This window comes from Callorhinus ursinus, unplaced genomic scaffold (genome assembly GCF_003265705.2).
Source record: "Callorhinus ursinus isolate GAN/ISIS: 27379988/994484 unplaced genomic scaffold, GSC_fseal_2.0 scaffold28, whole genome shotgun sequence".
Lineage (NCBI taxonomy): Eukaryota > Metazoa > Chordata > Mammalia > Carnivora > Otariidae > Callorhinus > Callorhinus ursinus.
The window spans coordinates 20232007-20248564 of record NW_027397090.1 but is presented as its reverse complement, the minus strand read 5'-3'; the positions used below and the strand labels follow the sequence as shown (position 1 = coordinate 20248564).

General features: G+C 39.3%; 1 protein-coding gene across 22 annotated transcripts in view; it reads left to right on the top strand.

Annotated features, from left to right (window-relative positions):
• The window catches only part of PTPDC1 (protein tyrosine phosphatase domain containing 1), a 58923-nt gene that overhangs the window by 630 nt on the left and 41735 nt on the right, over positions 1-16558 (top strand). For 13 of the 22 annotated variants that reach the window (XM_073878234.1, XM_073878236.1, XM_073878235.1 and 10 more), the window contains exons 2-3: positions 10519-10630; positions 11816-11910. The gene's annotated coding sequence lies outside the window, so the exon portion shown is untranslated. Of the gene's footprint in view, positions 1-10514; positions 10631-11757; positions 11911-16558 lie in introns of all 22 variants that reach the window. The other 9 variants (XM_073878243.1, XM_073878242.1, XM_073878241.1 and 6 more) reach the window with 3 other exon arrangements.

Below are 16558 nucleotides of genomic sequence, written 5' to 3'. Positions count from 1 at the left end.
CCAGGTGCGAGTGTCCCCAGGTGCAGGGGCCCCCAGGTGCGGGTGTCTCCAGGTGCGCTCAGGTGCGGGTGTCCTCAAGTGCGGGGGCCCCCAGCTGCAGGTACCCCGGGGGGGGGGGGACCCGCTGCAGGTGCCCGGCCGGGTCCCGGGCCCGTGCTCAGGGGCTGCACCCTCTCCCCTGGCCTGGCAGGGACACTGCTGCTGGCCCTGCGGGGCTCCCGAGTGGGGGCGCTTGGTCTGGGAAAGCGCTCACAGGTTTGCTCTCCTCCTTCCTTCCCTTCTGTCTGTGTAGCGCTTCCTTCCTCGCGCCTCTGTCCCTCATAAAAAGTCCAGGTTCAAGGCAGTTCTTCTAAAGTTAATATTAGACTTAAGCACGCCGTGGAAAAGGGTCTAGGAACCACAGTTCACCCCGAGGCACCCCGCCGTGTCGTTCTACCGTAACAAACAGCCTTCCTGCTGTTGGTCATACAGATCGTTCAGGGTCACAGCAGTTAGGGAAGTCTTCCGAGAGAGATGGGGCTTGCATGTCAAAATTCCAGTTGGAAAACTGGAAATTATCCTGAGGACAAAATTCTCTTAAACTCTTGGGTCTCAATTAAGCTTATTAAAAGTACCTTGTGTGGGATGCGTGGGTGGCTCAGATGGCTAAGCGTCTGCCTTCGGCTCAGGTCATGATCTCAGGGTCCTGGGATCGAGCCCCACATTGAGCGGCTCAGAGGGGAGTCTGCTTCTCCCTTTCCCTCTGCCTCTCCCCTTGCTTGTGCTCTCTCTGTCTCTCTGTCATGAATAAATAAAATAAAAAAATCTCTTAAATAGAATTAAATTACAATTAAAAAATATAAAAGTACTTTGTGTGTCAGAAAATAGGAAACTTCAGGAAAATAAATGAGCACAGTTCGAGATTTTGTAGGTCTGAAGTATTTTTACAGTTGATCTAAGAGATGTAACTTATGCTTATTCCAAAATGTCAATGCTTTGATAGTTCTTTGGCTTGATTTCTAAGAAGTTATAATGTTATTCTTTCTTGGAAATCATTTCCTTTAATGGCAATTAGAATGGACACCTAGTTTGGTAAAAAATTGTGGCCCCCAAAATCTATCTCGCGTGGTCTCTAAAATTATTATTTTTAAGATTTATTTATTTATTTGAGAGAGCATGTGAGCAGGGGGAGGGGCAGAGGAAAAGGCAGAGAAGCAGAATCCCTGCTGAGCACGGAGGACCCCCCCCACTGGCGGGGGTTGTGTGTGTTGGGGGAGGTTCTGTCTCACAAACCTGAGATCACGACCTGAGCCAAAACCAAGAGTCAGACGCTTAACCGACTGAGCCACCCACGTGGCCCTCCATGGTCCCCCAAAATTATTGATCCTTAAGACCATGAGAATTTTTTTTTTTAACCATGAGTGTGGGCTGACCGTTAAACAGGTGTCTGAGGGAACAACTAACCAGGGAAACTTAGACATAATGTATAAGTTACCTATTTTTGTTTCTGATTGATCTAACAGTGATCACTCTGATGACAGCAAATTGAACAAATTGGATTTTTAAGGAAAATGAATTTTGCAAGTGACTCATTGCAATGATGAAAATTTGAAACTCCTTAACTACTTGCACTTGCATGAAGAAAATAAAAATATTAGCAGGGTTTCCGCTTACTATTTTCTCAGTTTGTTATTAGTCACATTTTCTGGGCTATCTAGTTAAGTATTTGGACATGATTTTTTTGTCATGGTTTAAAACCTAACAGTTGTCCCCTTGGGTTTACTACTATGATTTTAGTCCATAACCTTTTGAGTGTCAGGTTCCACCACAGGGCCATTGCCTAGCCTCATTCTAGCTGCTGTGAAAGAGCACTTCTGCTTCTTGTTCCTTCTGTGTGGGAGTGAACACAATCTGTCTCCAGACCTTCCTGTCTGGATCCTGTCCTGATTTTAGCGTAGGAGCTGGCCACTGCAGGTGAAGATCAGCTGGGAGAGAGCTCACTTGTAGCTCCTTGAAACGAAAGCACGCCTTCTTGGTCTTGTAGCCATTTCTATGTGCTGTAGTCCAAGCAGTACCATCTCTTCTCCTGCACCATTGATCTAGTAATTTGTGCGTTCGACCCTTCAAAAGAAAAGTTGTTTGGCCCTATATATGAACTTAGGACTTTATTTCATCAAAAATTTTTGAGCACCTGTGTACTATGTGCCAGGCATTGTAATGCTTTAAATGGGTCTATTAGTAATAGATTCAGGGGTAAATTCTTGTATGTTTAAGAAGGGCCACGTGGTCTTAGCTCCTCATGGAAAAATGTTCTCGTTTAGAATCGTGCCTTTGCAAAGTCAATCCTGATGCATTACCTTTATAGTTTATGAAGACTAAATCAACTCTAGGCAGAAAAGTGTCTAGAGAGTTTACACATTTTCTCCATTTTACTATAGTCAAATTAAAATTTTTAAAAATCTTCTGTTTTAGGAATTAAATTGCTCAGTAGTTTAGTGTTGTGATGTGTTTTTATTTTATTCTATTCCCAATACTGTTTTACAAGAAGTTTGCATATAATATATAAATATTTTTTTAAATAACGTATTTCCCTTTAAAGGTAATATGTACTTAGTGTCAAATTTAGAAAGTATTGATAAGCAGAAAATAAAATACATTTATAATATTTTGATATATATTCTAATCTTTTGTCTATGTACATATTTTACTTATATATTTCTTTTATAAAAATCAGATCATACTCTGCATTCTATTTTATAGATTATATTTTTTTCTAGTATTATATGGTAAATAAATATCCTTTTTTTTTAAAGATTTTATTTATTTATTTGAGAGAGAGAGAGAATGAGAGATAGAGAGCATGATGAGAGGGAAGAGGGTCAGAGGGAGAAACAGACTCCCTGCTGAGCAGGGAGCCCGACGTGGGACTCGATCCCGGGACTCCAGGATCATGACCTGAGCCGAAGGCAGTCGCTTAACCAACTGAGCCACCCAGGCGCCCAATAAATATGCTTTTTGCTCACATGATTCTGATTCTTTTCAAGCAGGTGTTTTATTGCTAGAATAGGGACCAGAGAATCCATTTATTAAATTGCTTTAAAGGATAAATTTAGAAACCCAAATCACCAATCCAGGAACAAACTACAGTTCTTTGTTTCTTTCCTTCCCTAACTCTGACCCCTAGCCTTAATGTGTGTCTCCCCCCACCCACACCATCTGCACTGCAGGGGCTCTGTCTGGGAGCCTCTGAAGGAAGGTTACCCAGTCACCCATCAGGAACACCTGTAGGTTCTCTTCAGACCTTGTCAGCCAGTCCTTCAGAATTTTTATCTTTTACTTTATTTGCTGGAGGCAGAGCATGAAGAGTAGACTCGGGAGGATTTGGGGTCAATACGGGAAAGTAAAATCACATGTTGGAATTCTTTTCTCAGAATTGCAGGGAAAGGGGAGGTAGCTGACTAAAAATATGTTTAGAGTTGAGTAATAAACATTCAAGTTTAAAATTTTTGTGTCCCAAAGAAAACGGCCCAGTTTTTAAATTCCACTTAGCCTTTTGTATATTAGCTCAGACTTTCTAGCAATTTTGTTGTGTCTCTCACTGATGTGCAAATATATTTGACTATTAAATTACGGCTCTTTTGAAATACACTATATTTTTGTCTTCATCCTCAACAAGAAATTATATATAAATGACTCAGGCCACAGATTAAACTTATAATAAATATTAAGAACAATGGTAGGAATGTATTTTAACATGTAGCATGAAAGTAAATACCTAAAAAAGTACATAATAGTAACCAGTACAACTGTAAAATCTTTTGAAAATAGTAATGTCATTCCTATAAAAGTAAAATATTACTAAATACAAACATTCAGAGAGTACTGATAAGCCAGAAAGAAAAGAAAACTTAACAGTTCTACCACTGTTAATATGCTTTGCTTTTGTTAATCTACAATGGGTTTATTCATAATGGTCGTATAAAAGGACAGCTCTTCCGTGCGTGCTTTACCCTCTTTATTTGCAGTGAACATGTATCTGTTCTATATTATCTATACTGAACCTGTTCCGTGAATGAATGGACTTATTAAGGTCAAAACCTTTGATCCACTCGATTTATAAACGACAGCAGATTTTGACTTTAGATATCTTCAGACATCTGGCTCCTCATGTATCTTTAGGGAAAGGTATGAGTGAACTAACTTTTTAAGTGTGTGTTAGTCATTTGAGTAATTGCAAACAACTGAGTAATAGCAAAATAAAGAAGTACTAATGGAAAATACAGGAATGTATAAGGGGAAAAAAGTCAGCCATACTCTCCTGCCAGCATTTAGTCTCTTTCAGGTCCTTTTTCTCTGCCTGATTATTCATACATATTATGTGTACAACTTTTGTGTTTGACTTTCTTTAATAGAAATGTTTTACCATTTCAGCTCCGGTCATGATCCCAGCGTCCTGGGATTGAGCCCCGCATTGGGTTCCCCACTCGGTGGAGAGCCTGCTTGTCCCTCTCCCTCTGTCTGCCGCTCTGCCTACTTGTGTTCTCTCTCTATCTCTGTTAAATAAATAAATAAATAATCTTTAAAAAAAAAAAAAGAAATGTTTTACCATTTCAAGTCAATTTTTAACATTTAATATGTTCCAGAAATGATGTAGTGCTGCTACCGCCAGCCCCTGTCCTCCCCAACGCCAGCTTCTGCAGGCGGTGCACCTGCTAGCCGCCACCCACCTGACCTGGGTCCTTTGTAGGGCTCACTGTCATCATGGCTGTTGTTCCTTGAACACTTCTCGGGCTTCTTGCTTTATGTCAGCAGCCACCCGAACAAACTTGCCTTCACCGTGTCTGTGAACGTTGTTATCACGCCGTTCTCTCCTTCTCTCCCCTGTAGCTGAGCTTGTTTCCCCCGCCCCCCGCTGACTGACCTCCACATTCCCTCCATAAGGCTGTTTTGCAAAGGTCCTAGCATGCATCCAACTTAGCCAACGTGTACTAATTTTGTCAGTGTAAAGCCGTACAGAATCAACTGTTTTCTTTCCTTTGAGCAAAAGCTCATTGAAAGCAGAGATGAGAAGCAGGAGCACAGGGGAGGTTTTTTCTTCTCTCAGTGATTAGTTGTGTTTCCTGGTGCACATGGGAAAAGCATTCTCATTTAGGTAATTTTCTTCTCTTCCATCTGATGCAACAATTTGATATTTCAAAACAGGGAAACAATGCTAATTATGTGTGGATTTTAAAAGTGTGAATGCCCTTAATGGTATAAAGTTCTAGCAAGTGATCATGGAATAATTATGCTTTTTAGTGCCGTCCAGAGTCTTGTTTTCTAATTGCCTGTCACTTGGGTCAGTGGTAGACTCCTTGAGTCAAACTATAAAATTCCCCACGTTCATGTAGACAGAAATTAAACTGAACTCTTAATGTTAAATTTTAGACTTTTAAATTCTATATACTTTAAAAAAAACTAACTTCTCTAGTTGATTATAACAATATAGAATGGAAGTAATATCCTTTTGTCACGTAAGTGGTGAAATTTATTGGTGTCAACAGAGTGAGTCCTGTTACATTGGGCATTTGGGGAAGAAATCTTAACATACACTAATCATTCACTTTGTGCCAGACACTGAGCCCAAGTCAGCCTGTTACAGTTGTCTGGACTTCATCCTAAGCTGTCCCTCAGGCCATGCAGTTCAGGAACTGTGTTATTTATTCTTATATTCCCCCATGTCCCTATAGTTGTTGGTACCTAGTAGGGGCTCAAATATTTATTATATTGCATCGGATTGTTGTTCATGCAAATCCGGAAGCATCCTGGTCTCTTCCCTCTAAAACATACTCCAGTTTGTCCCTTTTATGTTCCTGGTATACTCTGCCCTCCTACTTTGAAAAAAAATATACCTGCACAATGACTCAATTTTATATTGTGGAGCATATCAAAGGTTTCTGTTACTAGATAATAGCTGAAAACTGCACTCTATTTTATTGCTCAAATTGTTCCAGCTTTTGCCGTTGGGAGCTCTTTCATTTGGTTTCTGTATGTCCTTGATATATTCCCAGCAGTTTTTGTTTTGAGCGCTTCCCTGCTTTCTGGTGCTACAGGATGCTCCAGACTCATCTGGTTATATTCCCTGTTCCAGCCCTAAAATCAGCCATTTCAGCAAGGGTCTCTGGATCCTTTTACTGAAGAATGGTATGAAAACCCAGGATTTGCTCTGATGTGCTCATTGCTACTAGGGTGTCATTGCTGTTAGGTCCTGTCAGTGAGCAGAGCTAGGAAATGTGTATGCATACATCTCTATTATTTTTACTTTTACTCATCAGTTTCTATATTAAGCTAAACAGGAGTTCCCACTGAAATCTCAGACTCTAATTCAGAACCCCATGGTTTATTCTAGCCTTTTCCCCTTTATTTAACTGTTATCTGTAACCTTCCACTCCCAGCAGTGAGAAACCTGGTTTCTGCCATTCACCATGTTTTTACTTATTTTTTCAGTCCCAGTATATGTGTACAGCACTATCAAAATCATTAACTAGCACCTCCATGAGAAACAGAATTTCCAATTATAGTGGGAGTGTACAGTTCCTTTTGTTTCGTCTTTCATTTTCCAGTCAAACTTCCTCAGGTCACTTTCTCCCATCCTCCCCATGAGTTTAGGTCATACATTTGTAATACAGTTAAGTTCTTTTTTTTAAAGATTTATTCATTTATTAGAGAGAGAGAGCGTGTGCACATGTGAGTAGGGGAAGGGCAGAGAGAGAGAGAATCTGAAGCAGGCTCCATGCTGCATATGGAGCCTGACTCAGGCTCGATCCCATAACCCTGAGATTGACCTGAGCTGAAATCAAGAGTTGGACACTTAACTGAGACACCCAAGTGTCCCATAATACAATTAAATTCTTTTGTCCCCATAGTCTGCATCCCCCTTCTCTCCACTCCCCAGTTTTTTTAATTTGCATTTTAAAATATTGCATTAAGGTTTATTCTCTGTGCTATAAAATAGTTCTAGGGGTTTTGACAAATGGATGACATCACGTATCCCTCACTGTAGCTGCCTTCTGAGCGCCATGCCGTGCTGCACTGATTCCCACCAGCAGGGAAAGAGGGTTCCTGTTGCTCTCCACCCACACCAGCACTTGATATTGCTAGGTTTTCTTGTGTTGTTTTTTTTGCTATTCTAATAGATGTATAATGGTATATCATTGTGGTTTTAAACTAGCATCCCTATACTGAGCATCGCTTCATATGCTTATTTTCATCTGTATATCTGTAGTGAGGTATCTGTTCAGATCTTTTGCCCATTTTTTTTGTTTCAGTAGAAACTAAAAAATATAATAAGGTTTTATTTTTAATTTCAAAGTAAAGCTCAAACAATATGGAAGTGTATAACAGGAATAAAATAAGACAGACACTCCCTTTTTTGCTCCAAACATTAATCTTTTAAAACTGATGTTACAGATTGACCCATGTGCTGCCTGTTTCCCTCTATGCTTCTAATGCACAAATGCATTTTTCTATCATTCTGAAAATTCTTACAGATAAATGTAACTAGACTAAAATTATCACTCTGCAACTTGCTTTTATTTTTTAACTTATCACTGTATTATAGTCAATTTTCCAGCTCAGTACATGTAAACCTAACTTGGTGGAAACATAACTGGTTTGCATTCCATGAGAAATATATGCTAGAATTGACTCAACCATTTCTTACTCAAAAGTATTCAAATTAATACCAATTTCTTTTCTACAAGAAAAATACTACGGCAACCACAATTTATGCACACTGTTGGCCTTTTCATTTTTTTTCTTAAATCAAAATACGATACGTAGATATCTATAATATCTCTAATTACCCAACCAATGTATGAGCGGGCAAGAGTAGTAGTCCTCCTGCGAACATTAAATCATTTTCTCTCTATCCTGGAACCTGTCTTCCTGCCACCATGCTCTCCCTCCCACTCCTGCCCTCTCCCCTCACCTGCGCTCTCTCTCATTTAGCCAATTTAAAAAAATTGAGTTGTCTTCTTCTCATTCAGTCTTAAAAGTTCTTGGCATATGCTCGGTGCATGTCCTTTATCAGACGTGGGGGTTGCAGATATTTTCTCCCAGTCTGACTGCTCATCCTCTTCACAGTGGCTTTCACAGAGTTCAAGGTTTTCATTTTAATTAAATCCAACTTAAGTTTCTTCTTTCATAAATTTGCTTTTGCTTTGTACTTAAAACTCATCACCAAACCCAAAACCATGCAGATTTCCCCTGGTGTTTTCTTCTAGAAATTTCATAGTGTCTGCATTTTACATATAGGTCAGTGACCCATTTTGAGTTACTGTTTGTGCGAGGTTCAGTTTCTTGCATATGTACTTCCAATGTCTGGCATCACTTGACAGGCTGTTCTTTTTCTATTGAATTGTCTTTGTACCTTTGTTTAAAATTGACTGTGTTTTTGTGGGTCTGTTTCCAAGCTCTGTTATGTACCATTGATGGATGAGTCCATCATTTTGCCCCTCTCTGGTCATTACTGTAGCTTTATAGTAAGTCTTGAAATCAGGTAGTATGAATCCTCCAACTTAGATCTCCTATTCTAGAACTGAATTGGCTGTTCCAGTACCTTTACTTGTTCATATAAATGTTAGAATAAGCTTAAGTATGTTTCCAAAAAGCTGGCTGAGATTTCAATAGGAATTGCATTAAGCTAAGGGAGAATTGACATCTTTACCATGTGGAGTCTTCCAATTCAAGAACACCGATCCTGTACATATTTTGTTACCTCTATACCTAAGAACTTCATTTTGGGGGATGCTATTATAAATGTGTTGTTTTTTAAAATTCATATTCCAAGTATTCATTGCTGGTATAAAAGAAAACAGTTGACTTTTATATCTTGATTATGTACCTTTCAACTTTGCTATATTCACTTATTATGTACAGGAATTATTTGGTAGATCTTTGGGGTTTTCTGCATAGACGTTTGTGAATAAAGACAGTTTTATTTCTTTTTATCCAATTGTGTACCTTTTATTTATTTTCCTTGTCTGATTATACTAGCTAGGACTTCTAGTATGAAGTTGAATTAGAAGTGTTGAGAGAGGACATCCTTGCCTCATGCCTGACCTTAGGGAGAAAACTTAACACCTCACTATTTAGTATGATGTTAGCTGTGATTTTTGAAAATAGTCTTAATAGGTTAAGGAAGTTCCCTTCTAAGTTTTTTGAGAGGTTTTTTTTTCATGAATGGATGTTGAACTTTCTGCTACATATATTAATATCCAATTTTTAAATTTTCTATTATTTTTAAAGATTTTGTTTATTTATTTGACAGAGAGCAGGAGAGAGAGCGAGAGAGAGCACAAGCAGGGGGGAGCAACTGGGAGGGGGAGAGGCAGGCTCCCCACTGAACAGGGAGTCCAACGCAGGGCTCTATCCCAGGTCCCCAGGATCATGACCTGAGCTGAAGACAGACACTTAACTGAGCCACCCAGGTGCCCCAATTCTTTTTCTCATTTAGTCCATTAATATGATAAATTACACTGATTGATTTACAGATATTGAATCAGTCTTGCACTGTTGGAATGAACCCCATGTGATCATGATGTATTGCCCTTTTTATATAGTCAACTTGCTGGATTCACCCTGAGCCAAAGGCAGACACTTAACCAACTGAGCCACCCAGGTGCCCCTCATTTCCCTCTTTTAATCAATCAAAATCTTTCCCCAAAGGCGTCGCTGGTCCCGAGTCAGATTTTCTGTATTTAGCGGTTTTGTCCCTCGGTGCCAAGGAAGGACTTCTCCTGGTTGTCCCGTCCCACGTCAGAGGGAAGTTGCCTAGCAGTTGGAACACACTTAAGGCCACAGTTGAGTAACAAGGAAGGTGAGGAGGGAGAAACTCAGGTACTTTCCATCTAAAGTCTCTGTCTCCTCAAGGTTGTAAGTGTGAGAAATTATCTTGAAGCATAAGCTAGAATCACCTTATTGGGCACATCGTTTGGCAAAAGTTCAACAGGCAATAAAATGCAAAACTTGGGGTGCCTGGATGGCTCAGTTGGTGGAATGCCCAACTCTTGATGTCAGGACCTGGTATCAGGTTTGTGAATTCATCTCAGGACCTGATCTCAGGTTTGTGAGTTCAAGCCCCGTGTTGTGCATGGAGCCTACTTAAAAAAAAAAAAATGCAAAACTTAAAGATAATTATACACAACAGAAAAAGTAATACGACAATTCCAAATTATATTATGGTCTCTATATATGTTGCCAATTGAGACTTCGTGATGCCATCAGTGAGCATGACTAACTCTGAGGACTGAGGATGGTGTGCACTGTGCATGTGTTGTAACACCCGCCCAACAGCACAGATTTGTCGAAGCACCTGACAACGTTCTTCGATCAGGTTCCCCGATCGCTGTGAAGTTGGAGAGGGGTCCCCAGGCAGGGATTCTCTTTCTCACAGAATTTTAGCCACAGAAGAAGCAGTGGCCTGTCTAGAAGGGAAAGCTTCTGTCCAATGACAAACATACAGACCACGACTAAAATGTGTTTCTATCCCTGAGATAGGGAAGCTGCAGGAGATCCATTTGCCAAACTGGAGGGGCCCTGAAGGCAGTCCAGAGTCTGGGAGCAGTGCAGTTTTCCCCGGACTATGCTTTGAACAGGTGGGACATGCAAGGTAAGCACTTTCTGTGGCCCTATTACCTTTCCCCCACCAATATTGGTTCGTGAATGCTTTCACTGTGTCAGGAGACCAATGGTTTAAAGCATGTACAGTGGTAAGTACTGGGAATTCTGAAACTTCTGTGGGCAGATTGTTATTTGGTCCAAACCAGAGTTCTCTCTTTTTATCAAACCAACAATTATTAGATTTCCATACTGTTTTTCCTTTTCTGGGGCCAATTTTTGGGGTCTTTGGTTAGTTTTTCCAAATTATCATTTGGGAGAACATCCTTTTGGACCTGACAGAGGCCTGGCAATTGGCCTCCTTTGAGAGCAGCATTTGGGGCAGAAATGTCAGTGAGGTGATTTCCTTTGGCCTCCAGGGAGTCGGATCTGGAATACCCAGGAAACTTGGTAATGGCCTGAGCAGCCACAAAAGTGTGACGTAATAAATTTTGAACACAGGAGCCATTTTTCATTTTATCTTCATCGGAGGTAAACCTCACTGTTTCTGTAATATTCCAAAGTCATGAGCTACTGGAAGACGTACCCGCCATCTGTATAAATGTTTGTGGTTTTCCCTTTGGCCAAAATACGAGGATGGTGAGAGGGGACCCCGTGACTGTTTCTGCAGTGACCTTAACTAAGAGGGCAGGGGCAGGAATGGCTGTGAGGCCAGGGGGGATATACCTGAGCCATATTCAGGGTCTGGTTGTTGGCTGTAATGCCCTACTGGCTGATGATGGTCCCCGGTGGGGTGAGCGCTCCAAGGGCATTCCCTTCCCTCTCACAGACAAAGAGGAGAAAGGGAGGTTGATAGTTAAGATGTCCAAAGGCAGGGGACTTATTAGGCTTTTCCTTAAAGTCCCGAAAGCTCTGTCACCCTGATCTTTCCAAATAATAGGGTCAGGTTTGTTCATATTCAGTAAAGCATATGGAGGTTGAGCCGTAAGAGAGTTCGGGATCCAATTTCGACAGTAGTCAGCTAGTCCAAGAAAACCTCGTCATTGGTGCTTAGTTTTAGGTTTAGGGATGTTCAGGATGCCTTGAAATCTCCCTGGATCCAAATCTAGTCCTGGTGCCGAGATCAGGGGCCCTAAGTATGGAACCTGAGTTTGAACAAACTGCAATTTTTCTTTGGAGATTTTATGTCCCTTTAAGGGCAAAAGTTTTAACAGATGAACATTGCCTTCCTGTGAAGAGGTCTGAGAAGAGGAGCAGAAGAGCAGATGATCCACATATCGGAACAAAGTAGAGCCTGCAGAAAACCTTCTGTCATCCGAATCTGCTTTTAAGGTTTGTGAGAAGTAGGAAGGACTCTGAGAAATCCTGGGGCATGACTGTCCAGATGGATTTTAATTCTTCCCAAGTGAAAGCAAAAAGATTTTGGCTATCCTTATCTACTAGAATACTGAAAATGCACTCCATAGGTCAGTTACAGTGAAAAATTTGGTTTCAGTGGGGTTGGGTGTCAGTATGTATGGGGTTAGAACAGCAGGGTGCTGAGGGATAGCAGTGGTATTTATTGCTCGGGATCCTGGACAACCCTTCATCCTCAGCCACTGAGTGTTCTCACAGGTAAACTAGAGATATTACAGGGACTAGTGCAGGAGATAATGAGGCCCTGAACCTTGTAATCTTCTATTATGGACTTGATAATTTGAAGGGCTGCTTTATTTTTGCGGTATTAGTTAGTTCTGAGGAGAGATTTGGAAGGATCTGTTTGAATCTTGAAGGGAGGTGCACTGTGGGTCCTGCCAGTATCTGTTGGAGATGTTGCCCATAAGGAGGATGGCAGCTGATATAGTCAGGACAAATGATTAGTGTCTTTGGAATTAGTCCCAGTTAGCGCAGAGATGGAGCAAAGAAAAGATGTTGAAGGGGCATTTGATTTAACTTCATATAAATGGAGTTAGCCGTATGTACTCTCTTCTGTCTGCCTTATTTTATTTAGTGATTTATTTCATCTTGTCTTGCTTTTGCAACTTTGTCAAAAATCAATCGTCCTGGAGGTGTGGGTATATTTTCAGACCTTTTTTTTTGTCCCATTGCTCCATTTATCTGGCTTTAAGCTCCTACTTCACTGTTTTTATTACTGCTCTTCAAAATTAAGTAGTGTTAGATGGACAACTTTTTCTTCTTTTTCAGTTGGGTTTTGGCTACAGGGGATCCTTTGCATTTCCATATGTTTCAAAATTGGCTTTCAATTTCTACAAAACACCTTATGGGATTTTGGTTGAGATTGTGATGGCTCTGTTGGTCATTAGGGGGAGAATTGGTACCCTAACTAGTCTTCTGAACTATGAATGCAGCAGATCTTGCCCCCCCCATTTTTTTTGGTCCTCTTTAATTTTTCTCAGTAGTGTTTTATAGTTTTTGGTATTCAATCTTTTTACCTCTTTTACCAGATATATCCCTAAATATTTCATATTTTTCCATGCTATTGGAAATGTGTTTTTAATTTTAATTTTGTTATTTATCCTCATTATATAAGAATGTGATTAATTGTTATATATTGATATGTATACCATAGCCTTGCTAAATTGTCTTACTGTTCCTAATAAGGTTTTTTGTGGATTGAATCAGATGTTCTATATAGATAATATGTCATCCTTGAATAAACATAATTTTACTTTTTCCTTTCCAGTATGAAAGTCTTTCACTTCTTTTTCTTGCATTATTGCTCTGGCCTCCATACTGTGTTAAATAAAAGTGACAAGAGTGGATGTGCTTGTCTTGGGGGGAAATACATTGTGTTGAACGAAATCTCAACATACCAAAAATTTGTGGGCCCTCTAAAGCAGTGCTGAGAGAAGGTGCAAGATTGGTTAAATATTCGAAAGTCATTCAGGGTATCCACTACAACAGGTTGAAGAGACAACCTTTCTGCATCATATATATATATCAGTTGATGCAGAAAAAGCATTTGACACCATTAAACGGTGATGCATTATTAGAAGCTCTCAGAAAATTAGGAGTATAGGGAACTGACTCAACTTGAAAAAGAGCATTTTTAAACAGTTCATAGAAATAAAACTGTAATTCAAGCTTATAGAAATAAAATTGGATTTATGTATCAATCTTGTATCTTGCCAACTTGCTGAACTCGCTTATCTGTTCTGTAGTTTTTTTAGTCGATTCCTTAGAACTTTCTAAATATAACATCCTATCTGCAAGTAGAAATAGTTTTACTTCTTCTTTTCCAATAAGGAAGCCTTTTATTTCTTTTTCTTACATTATTGCACTGACTGGAAACTCCATTACAAAGTTGAATAGATATGGTAAGAGTACATATCCTTGTCTTATTCATGATCTTAGGAGAAAGCTCTCCATCTTTCTGTAAATCATGATGTTAGTTGTGGATTTTTCATAGATACCCTTTATCAGGTTGAAGATATTTCCTCCCTACTGCTAGTTTATTGAGTATTTTTACCTTGAGAGGATGTTGGATTTTGTCAAATGATTTTTCTGTGTCTGTTGAGATGATCATGTGGTTTTTGTCTTTTATTATTGATATATTACATTGATCTTAATATTGATATATTACTTTGATTTTTGAATGTTAAACCAACCTTGCATTCCTGAGGTAAATTCCACTTGCTCATGGTGTATATACTTTTCTATATGTTGTTGGATTCAGTTCGCTAACATTGAGGATTTTGCCTCCATATTTAAAAAGAGATGTTGGTCAGTAGTTTCTTTTCCTGTGATATCTTTCTCATTTTAGTCTCAGTGTAATACTGTACTCATAAAATGAATTATGACATGTTCTCTCCTCTTCTATTTTTTGAAAGAATTTGAAAAGAATTGGTGTTAATTCTTCAAATGTTTGGTAGAACTCACCAGTGAAACCATCTGGGCTTGGCTTTTCTTTGTGTGAAGTTTTTGAAATAATTTAGTTTCTTTACTTGTTGTAGATCTGTTCAGATTTTTCCATTTCTTCATGAAGGTATTCTTGGTAGTTTCTGTCTTCCTAGTAATTTATTTCATCTTATTATTTTTTGGCATACTTTTTTTCTTAGTATTTTCTTATAATCCTTTTTATTTCTTTTTTTAAAAGATTTTACTTATTTATTTGAGACACAGAGAGAGAGTTGCAGAGGGGGAGGGGCAAAGGGAGAAGCAGGCTCCCCGCCGAGCAGGGAGCCTGATGTGGGGGGCTCGATTCCAGGACCCTGAGATCATGACCTGAGTCAAAATCAAGAGTCAGATCCTTAGCCAACTGAGCCACTCAGGAGCCCCTTTTCTCCTTTTTTAATACATGCACTCATAGCTATAAATTTCCCTTTTAAGCACTGCTAGAGCTGTACCCCATAAGTTTTGGTATTTTTTATGTTTGTTTTCATTCATCTCAAAGTATTTTATATTTTCATTGTATTTTCTTCTTTGACACATTGGTTGTTTAAGTGTATGTTTAACTTTTATATAACTGTGACTTTCCCACATTCTTCTGTTGTTGACTTCTAATTTAATTTCATTGTGGTCAAAGAAGGTACTTTGTTTTAATTCTTTTTAATTTATTGAGGTTTGTTTTATGACCTAGCATATGGTCTACTATGAAGAATGTTCTATGTGCTCTTGAGAAGAATGTGTATTCTGCTCTTGTTTGACCTGAAGTGTTTTGCAGATGTCTGCTACAACTAGGTAGTTTATAGTATTCTTTAAGTCTTCTGTTTCTTTGCTGATCTTCTGCCTCATTTTCTATCCATTATTGAAAGTGGAACATTGAAATGTCCAACTATTTTTCTTGAGTTGTGTATTTCTCTCTTCAGGTTTTCAGTTTCACTTTGTGTATTTTGGGGTTCTGTTCTTTTTCAAGATTTTATTTATTTGAGAGAGAGAGCACAAATGGGGAGAGGGAGAGGGAGAAACAGACTCCCTGCTGAGCAGGGAGCCCAACATGGGACTCAATCCCAGGACTCCGGGATCATGACCCAAGCTGAAGGCAGATGCTTAACAAACTGAGCCACCCAGGTGTCCTGGGGTTCTCTTCTTAGGTGCATTGATATTTAGTCATTATATCCTACTGATAAATTGATTTCTTACCATTGTAAAATGTCCTTATTTTGTCTCTAGTAACAATTTTTGTCTCACTGTATCCTATACAGTATATAGCCATCTCGGCTCTATTTAGGTTACTGCTTACATGGTATGTATTTTTACATCTTTTTTCTTTCAGCCTGTGTCATTGAATCTAAAGTGTGGTTTTGTAGACAGCATATACTTGGGTCATTTTTAAATTCTGATGGAATCCAATTTATGTTTTTCTTTATTTTATGCTTCTGGGTCCATTTTTTATTTTTTTTATTTTTTATTTATTTATTTTTTTTTAATTTTTTTTATTGTTATGTTAATCACCATATATTACATCATTAGTTTTTGATGCAGTGTTCCATGATTCATTGTTTGTTCATAACACACAGTGCACCATGCAAAACGTGCCCTCCTCAATACCCATCACCAGGCTAACCCATCCCCCCACCCCCCTACCCTCTAGAACCCTCAGTTTGTTTTTCAGAGTCCATCATCTCTCATGGTTCGTCTCCCCCTCTGACATACTCCCCTTTTCTTCCTCTCCTGTTATCTTCTTCTTTTCCTTTTTTCTTAAAATATGTTGCATTATTTGTTTCAGAAGTACAGATCTGTGATTCAACAGTCTTGCACAATTCACAGCGCTCACCATAGCACATACCCTCCCCAATGTCTATCACCCAGCCATCCCATCCCTCCCACCCCCAACCACTCCAGTAACACTCAGTTTGTTTCCTGAGATTAAGAATTCCTCATATCAGTGAGGTCATGTGATACATGTCTTTCTCTGATTGACTTATTTCACTCAGCATAACACCCTCCAGTTCCATCCACGTCGTTGCAAATGGCAAGATCTCATTCCTTTTGATGGCTGCATAATATTCCATTGTGTATATATACCACATCTTCTTTA